The 8,948-nt window shown below is 39.4% G+C and overlaps 1 pseudogene; it reads left to right on the top strand.

The window, feature by feature from the left end:
* The first annotated feature begins 554 nt into the window (after window positions 1–554).
* LOC116150994 (thyroxine-binding globulin-like) lies at window positions 555–1,344 on the top strand (annotated as a pseudogene).
* Window positions 1,345–8,948: the final 7,604 nt, after the last annotated feature.

The following is an 8,948-nucleotide window of genomic DNA, read 5'->3' as shown; positions in this document are numbered from 1 at the left end:
CACCACCACCCTTCTATGCCAATTAAACATATTTTGTGAAAGTTGTTCTGTTTTTCTTTTAGCCAAGGTACAGATGTTCTCTTGTCTTATCACTTACAGATTTTATCATAATAAAACACCAAATTAAAGAAAATACAATCTAAAATTCTAATCTACAAAGAAAAATGTATGCAGAAGGAATGCTAGTTTTACCTAAGGAGTCCTCTCTCTCCAACAGGCTGGTTCAAATAAAAATTGACTTGTTTTCCATAAATTTCATTTACTCATAGCACTTTCATAATGTCACTATTACATCCAAACAAGAGTGTATGGCATGGTTTCTGTGACCCTGGCAAGCCATTTCTCCTATTTTCTGCCCCTGTTAGATCATTATCAGTTTTTCAGGGAACAAAGCCCTTCTAGCCCTTGGTGAGCAAACTGTAAAATATTTGCTACTGTTTGATTAATCATGATGGGTGATTACTAGGTGTCTCTGGCTCAGGAAGTGCTCAATCCAGCTAAATTCCTTTAATGGTTCTCTCACCTCAACTCTTATAGATTTTCTTCCTTCCAAAATGTCACTGTTCCTCTCTTGGGTTCTCTTGGTACCTGGGCTTCATGATACAATCGTGAACCACTTAACAGCTCTGAAGTTAAAGTAACCACCTGCCATTTTCCCCAACAAAGTACTACTCTCTATGTAATTCCACAATGTCGACATTACATTCAACTCTACTGGAGGTTCACTGTGGCAATCCCAGATTGGAGGATCTTCTGTTCCCCTGTGAGCATTTCTGGAGCTTTGACTGTGCTATCGCCTAGGGTATGTTCCAGCACCCAAACTCAGATCCTGGAGGGTTTGGAGTTCAACCTCACAGACACTCGAAAAACAGAGATCCAGCAGAGCTTCCAGCAATTGATTTGGTCACTGAATTTCTCAAAGAAGGAGCTGGAATTGCCAATGGGAAATATTCTCTTCATTGGGAAGTGGCTGAAACTAATGGCAAAGTTATTGGATTATGTCAGAATATGTCAAAACCCTTTACGTGACCTAATTCTCCAATGTTTCTGCATCCTAGAAAGAGATCAAAAGTCACATGGAGATGCAAATCAAAAGGAAGATGCTGGACTTTATCCATGACCTTCAAACTGAGCACTATCATAGTCCTGGTGAATTAGCTATGTTTTAATGATGAGACTATAAGATGTCAATTTCAAGTTCAATGTTCAGATAGTTTGCAGGTAGAAGAGGAAGCTCCTGATGTCTTCTCATTGGCACTAGCAGGCGTCCCTCATAGCCCTCATAACACAGTGACCTCATCCGCTGAACATAGCTGTACGTATCACTGGGTCTTCCATGGGTAAGGGATCCACACAGCTCTTTAGATGAGCCCAGGAAACTTCAATGAAGAGGACACGTTCAGAGAGGTGGGTGACAGTGGCACAAATATCCTGCTCACATCTGGATAAAGCATCACAGTTTCCAAAAGGTTTGGTGAAGTGGGACAAGCCTGCACTCAGCAGGTGGACAAACTTGGCTTTAAACCCCACTGTGACCTCACTTTCTGTGTACTCTTGGGCATATGACATAAATAATTTCATCATGTTTTATTAGACTGCTCTGGCTGCCATAATAAAACACCATTGACTGGGTGGCTTCAGCAACAGAACTTTATTTCTCACAGTTCTGGAGGCTGGGAAGTCCAAGATCAGGGTACAGTTAATTCAGTTTCTAGTGAGGGCTTTCTCCCTGGCTTGCAGATTGTGACCTTCTCTCTATGTCCCCATATGGTCTTTCCTCAAGTACATGCCTGTGAAGAGAGACATCGCTCTCTTCTTCTTCTTATAAGGCTACTGATCCTATTGAATTAGGACTCCACCCTCATGACTTCATTTAAACTAATTACCTCCTGAAAGCTCTATCTCCAAGTACAGTTACATTGAGGGTTAATGCTTCAACATGTGAATTGGGTTGGGGGGATATAATTCAGTCCATAGCACATGTGCTATGTGCCAAGGTTTTAATTTTGATGCAGTCCAATTTATTTTGTTGTTGTTGCTGCTGGTGATTTTGACATCAAGCTGGCTCTCCCATGGAGGGGCAGAGTCACAAGGCTCTTTGGATGAGCCCAGGAAATTTCAAGGCAAAAGGCACTTTAAGAGAGCTTGGTGCACCGTTCCTGAAATCAGTATTGTGGCAGACATTGGTGAAAAAGGAACCAAGGCTGTAGCTGTCCCTGAAGTCAGTTTTTGTGCCTAAGATAACTCTTTCACTTTACCATCCAATCTGATAGATCTTTGTTGCTGTTGATTGTGGAGAAAAGCACCAGGAGCATTTTCTTTCTCAGGAAAGTTGTGGGCCCGATGGAAGTAAAATTGGGAAAGAGGTTGTGGCCTAATTGCCTGTGCTTATTGCAATGGGGAGAAAATAGTATAGCCTGATGCAATCACTGTGGGCTTGGCCGTGTCTTCCTTTGTGCGGGGTGGAGATTGGACCTTAGCCAAACTGCACTGAGTGTGGAAGAGGCCATTCCTGTGGCCAAATATTCAGGTAGTTAATAAGTGTCTCATTAGCCAAAGTACAGGAAGGCCCATGTTATTTCTCTGTGTCAGAAAATCGCCCAATTAGTCAGCTCCAAGGAAATTGAGTGGGTTGGCAAATGTCCCGTCTCTGCCCTCTGGGGAGCAGTTAAAATGAAGATCATATCCTCATATCCCAGTATCATTAACTAGATCAATGAACGCAACATAATAAAAATACAGTGGCTTAAACATGAAATCTCATCTGCCTTCCCATCAGAACATTTCTTGGTGTACTTAACCAGAACTGTCATTGGTGGGATGCAAAAAGGGGTTTTCACTACAAGGCTGAGTCACAGACTTGAGAGCTACTGCTGAGAATGTGGCTTTTGTGACCTAACAAGCATGGGACAAAAGAACAAGAGAGACAAGATGAATTCTCCTGTGCATGCCCCCTTTGCCCCTCCCAAAGTTCCTGTTTTGCTAATTTATAAGCTGGGAATAGAAAAGGAAAGTCATTCATTCACATTATATCTCATATCTCCTTTTCTGCATCCCAATCAGACACCTTTCCAAATGTTGCACCCCTGTCCCACTTGCTCAAGTGTGAATGTCCTGGTTAATCTGTCTTTTCGTCCCTATTCTCACTGACATTTGATACCTCTGTAATGCCAGATCCTTCAACAACTTCCCCTTGCCAGTGCATGCCATCCTGCCCCCACCCACCCAACTAGACTTCATCTCAGACCATATGTATTCAAAGCCCCAGTATTAGAATTCATTACACACAAATAGCACAGTGACTATTAATGAGGTAGTGTCTGAAAATTCTAGCCCTAGAATGAAACCCTTTAGTGAAAAGGAAATAATAGCAAATGCATAAGTGCTTTTGCAGATAATGTGCTTTCCGTTTGAAATAAATATGTACTGTTTAGAAAAATACGCAGTCCACAAACATTTCTAGTTTTTTTCCCCCATCAGAAGGATTTGCATATAGGTTTGCTTACCTGTGGTATATATCACACTTTGGTTTTATGGATAAGAAATTGGAGGCCCAAAGAGGAAGAGTGACTTATGGTACAGAAAATTCATTGATAACATAGAGTTGGTTTTACTGAAGTTATATTACAATCCTGGCTTTCCTACTTACACTGTTTTATAACCTTGGACAAGGTACTTAAACATCTTATTTTCCTCATCTGTAAAATGGGAACATTAATAGTATCCTTATCCCTCCCAGACTTCAGACAATACTATAGAGCTACAGTAATCAAAACAGCGTGATAATGGCACAAAAATACTTAAACCCTTGTACATCTTATTTTCCTCATCTGTAAAATGGGAGCATTAATAATATCATTATCCCTCTACAATACTATAGAGCTACAGTAATCAAAACAACATGATATTGGTACAAAAAGAGACAAATGGATCAATGGAACAGAATAGAGAGCCCAGAAATAAATCCACAGACCTGCAGTCAATTAATCTTTGACAAAAGAGGCAAGAATACACAGTAGAGAAAAGACAGTCTCTTCATCAAGTGGTGTTGGGAAAACTGGACAGTTGCATTTAAATCAGTGAAGTTAGAATACTCCTTCACACCGTACACAAAAATAAACTCAAAATGGCTTAAAGACTTAAACATAAGACAAGACACTATAAACCTCCTAGAAGAAAACATAGGCAAAACATTCTCTGACATGAATTTTAGCAATGTTCTTTTAGGGCAGTCTACCCAGGCAATAGAAATAAAAGTAAAAATAAACAAGTGGGACCTGATTAAACTTACAAGCTTTTGCACAGCAAAGGAAACCATAAGCAAAACAAAACAACAACCTACAGAATGGGAGAAAATATTTGCAAAAGATGACACTGACAAGGGCTTAATTTCCAGAATATATAAACAGCTCATACAACTTAATAAGGAAAAAAAAAACAACAACACAATCCAAAAATGGGCATAAGACCTAGACAAGCTATTCTCCAATGAAGACATACGAATGGCCAATAGGCACATGAAAAAATGCTCAAATTGCTAATTATCAGAGAAATGCAAATCAAAACTGCAATGAGGTATCATCTCACACCAGTCAGAATGGCTATCATTCAAAAGTTCACAAACGATAAATGCTGGAGAGGGCGTGGAAAAAAGGGAACCCTCCTACACTGTTGCTGGGAATGCAATTTGGTGCAGCCATTGTGGAAAACAGTATGGAGATTCCTCAAAAAGCTAAAAATAGACTTACCATATGATCCAGCAATCCCATTCCTGGGCATATATCTGGAGGGAACTCTAATTCAAAAAGATGCATGCACCCTAATGTTCATAGCAGCACTATATACAAGCCATGACATGGAAGCAATGTCCATCAACAGATGACTGGATAAAGAAGATGTGGTATATTTATACAATGGAATACTACTCAGCCATAAAAAGAAAAATGGCATTTGCAGCAACATGGATGGACCTGGAGATCGTCATTCTAAGCAAAGTAAGCCAGAAAGAGAAAAAAATACCATATGATATCACTTATTTGAGAAATCTTAGAAAAGAAAAAAGAAGACACTAATGAACACATCTACAAAGCAGAAACAGACTCACAGACATAGTAAACAATCTTATGGTTACCAGAGGAATGGGGGTGAGAAGGGATAAATTTGGAAGTTGGAGATTTGCAAATATTAACTACTATATATATAAATAGATAAAAAACAGATTTCTTCTGTATAGCACAGGGAACTATATTCAGTATCTTGTAATAATCTTTAATGAACAAGAATATGAAAATGAATATATGTATGTATGACTAAGACATTGTGCTACATACCAGAAGTTGACACATTGTAACTGACTATACTTCAATAAAAAATAATAATAATATCCCTATAATCAGGTTTTTGTGAACATCTAATGCCCCAAAGCATGTAATGTGCTTAACACAGATCCTGACACCTGATAAGAGCCCTGTAAATACTAATTGTTTCACTATAGTTGGGCAGCATCAGACAGTGGTCTGTTGTCTGATCTAGGATTTTAGTGTGGGTTTCCTGACTTGCAGGCTTTTGTTTTCTAGCACAGACCCTACACTCAAAGGGCAGAGTTAATGTTATACAAGCCCCTTCCTAAATCTCCCCAAATGAGTTGAGTCAGAAGTTGTTCTGGGAGGAATATCAGTATCTCCAGAGGGGAGTCAGGGATTAGCAAGACACTGTTCCTTAAGTAGTTCATGTATCTTGTTAGAGACTAAACCTCATTCGAATCATTCACTCCTGCGGCCAGATCATGAAGGACTACCATTATTCACCTTAGAAATCTCAGCTCATTCTAGCAAACTAGGAACAGAAGATAATTTCCTTAACTTCGTAAGGGTTAACGGTAATATATCTATACCAATATCTCACTTAATAGAGAAATTTTACAGCAGAATTTCTACTAAGTTGAGAAAAAGACAAGTATTTTCTCTATCAATGTTTCTATTAAACATTGTACTGGAGGTCTTAATCAATGCAGCTAGATAAGAAAAAGAAATAAACATTATAAAAGATGGTGTGGAAAGGAGAAAATAAATCTGCCTACACAGAAAAACCAAGAAAAATCTATGGATAAACTCTTAGAACAAAAGGGAGATAACTTGTTGGGGACTAGGACACAAAAGAGTATTGGTATGTATAAAATATATAAGCAACAAGGATATACTGTGTAGCACAGGGAATTATAGCCATTATCTTGTAATAACCTATAATGGAGTATAATCTGCAAAAACACTGAATCGTGATGCTTTAGACCTGAAACTAATATAATGTTGTAAACCATTCAGTGAAAAAAAAGCATAGTGGTACGGACATCATAGAATTCATAAATTCTGTTTTCCTTTCTCTATTGTAGTAGAATTATAGGGACATGACTTCCCTGATATATTACATTTCCTAGCCTTCCTTACAATTAAGTGTGCCCATGAGACTAAACTCTCATCAATGGAATATGAGTGTAAGCGATATGTGACATTTACCGGCCAGGGCATTACAATAGTTGGGTATCTCTTCCACTCTCTTTCTGCCTCCTTTGAGCTAGATAATAGACCTACATGTGATCTGCCTTTGACTGCCAAGTAGGTGAAGAATTCTTTAGCAGTCTGATGAAAACTATGCATCTCTTTTCAGAATAAACTTTGAAATGCCAAAAAATTATTTAGGATTACAAAGGACACCAATAATGTTGAACTATATGATAAAAATACCACAATGACAAATTAGTGACATGGTTTTGTGTTGGTCTCAGCCTATCAATAGCAGTGTTATCATCTAGGAATGCCTGAGGCACTCGCCCATTGATGCTGCCTGTGAGGAGCCCCCCACGGACATTTCCTCAACTAAAGCCAGTGTTGTAGCTGGACTAGCCCTTGTGGTTCTTATTATGATTGCAACATGCACCTTACCAACAACCATCAGGGAACTTTGAAAAAACAAAGTTAATTACTCAGGTCCTGGAGGGTACACGGCACACCCGAGGGCCGCATAGCAAGACCATGAAGAGAGAGAGAGAGAGAGATAAAGGAACTTGGGGCTCTGCATTTATTAGGGTCCAAGGGCAGGATGGCTACGTTCACTCTTTATTGGTGAATTTGAAACATTAGAGCGGATTTGGGCACAGGAAGGGAAAAGCGGGGTCACTCACTTGGTCTGTTATCTAGATTACCCAATGCTTTCTAAAAGAAGAACTTCATGGGTGGGGGCAGCCTGGGTGCTTACTTAATTGTGTAGCTGGTAGCTGCCGTAAGCTGGCAATGTGTTTATTTGAGATAGATGTCTTTGAACTGGATGCCTTGGCAATCAAAAGCTTAATGTCAGGCACTTACACTATGTAAAGTAACATATGTGCTTCTATAATAACATCTTTCAGCAGGTCCCTGCTAAATATGGTGCTTCCAAAGTAGTAGGAAGTATAAAGGATATTTTGAAATATCTACAAAAACTATAATGTGCCTTGAGATTATGTGTGATTTTGTAATATGTACTGTGATTTTTGTGACACAAATTACAGGTACGGTTGCCACTGCTGTGGTTCTTGGCCCATATTCATAAATTGAGAAAATGCTAAATTTCAGCTGGAGGTTTTTGAAATTAAAAACAAAACATTTTAATTTTCAAATTAATAAATTCTCTGAATTTTATGCCCTTAGATCTTCTTGAAGGGCCTGTGGACTCCATGTTAAAAAACTCTGCCTTGGCAGAGAAACAAGACCAAAGTACCTTCATATCTAAATACCCACGTGGAGTAGAGCTGCCCACTGCCCTAAAATGCTGATTTCAGATGTTTAGGTGAGCAGAAAAACTTATTTCTTCCTTAAGAGTCTTACTTATCGCTGGGTTTATTTAGTAAGCAGGCTTGCCTTACTCTAGTACAGAAATTGGTAGCAGTAGTGGGGATGTTCCAGGATAGTCCTCAGGAAGGTGACTCTGAAACATATTTTATTGCATAGGATGTTTACTATGGAGTGCCCTTGTCATGGATGCTTATAGAAGGGGATGTAAGTGTGCAGAAGTGGGCAGAGGCAGAAGTAAAGTTGAAATGCAGATCCAAAAAGCAACAACCTTGACTGACTGCATGAGGAAATCTGGGGGGAAATGGTTGGTTAGAGTTGTCCCGCACTGGGTAGAAATGGCTGGGCTATCACATACCTACCTCAGTCACTCACTGGATGGATATGGGTGAGATGTCTCTAGGAAAATAAGGCTGTCCTCGAGGGGGCTAAAAACTGAAGACTGTCTGCTGACAGGACTCCTAGCATCTGGGACAAGTCCTTTCTTGAGGAGGAATCTGTATGGCAGACCTTCATATCCACCACTGTTCACTCGTTTTGCTGGTCAAATATATTTCATCATATAAGTCTGGGAAGCGGCTCCTCCATGATTTTGCTGGATCTTTCTTCTTTGGGAAAACAGAGGAAGATTTGTGGAATGAACTACAGCTTTCGTTTCTGCAGCTGGCCTAAGGGTCACAAATGATACCAATCATCTCCCTCCTCAGTTTATTCTAGGTTCCCATTCCCTTCAGCTGCTCTCTGTAGTGCACCATGACATGACTAAGCACCTCATCCCTGCTGAGTCTTAAGTCACTGATTACCATGTTCTTTTTTGACCAAGGTTATGGCATTTATCCATTTACTATCAAAATTGGGCAAGGGAATACAAAGAGGCACTCATGTAAATCACTCAGATACCAAGCATACTCAGCTTAATCCACTGTGAAAAGACATTCTTTCCTCCTCCCGGTGATCAGGGTCAATTGCCCCCATCTAGATGGTTTAATAAAGAGTCTAAATCTATTTTCTGCTCCCCGCCCCCAAAAAAACTAAAAGCTTTCTGTTTTTTTGTTGTTGTTGTTGTTAAATTGAGATATAATTGACATATAATATTATACTAGTTTCAGGTGAATGACATAATGA

Source organism: Camelus dromedarius, chromosome X, assembly GCF_036321535.1.
Source record: "Camelus dromedarius isolate mCamDro1 chromosome X, mCamDro1.pat, whole genome shotgun sequence".
Lineage (NCBI taxonomy): Eukaryota > Metazoa > Chordata > Mammalia > Artiodactyla > Camelidae > Camelus > Camelus dromedarius.
This window is presented reverse-complemented; position numbering and strand designations above follow the sequence as displayed.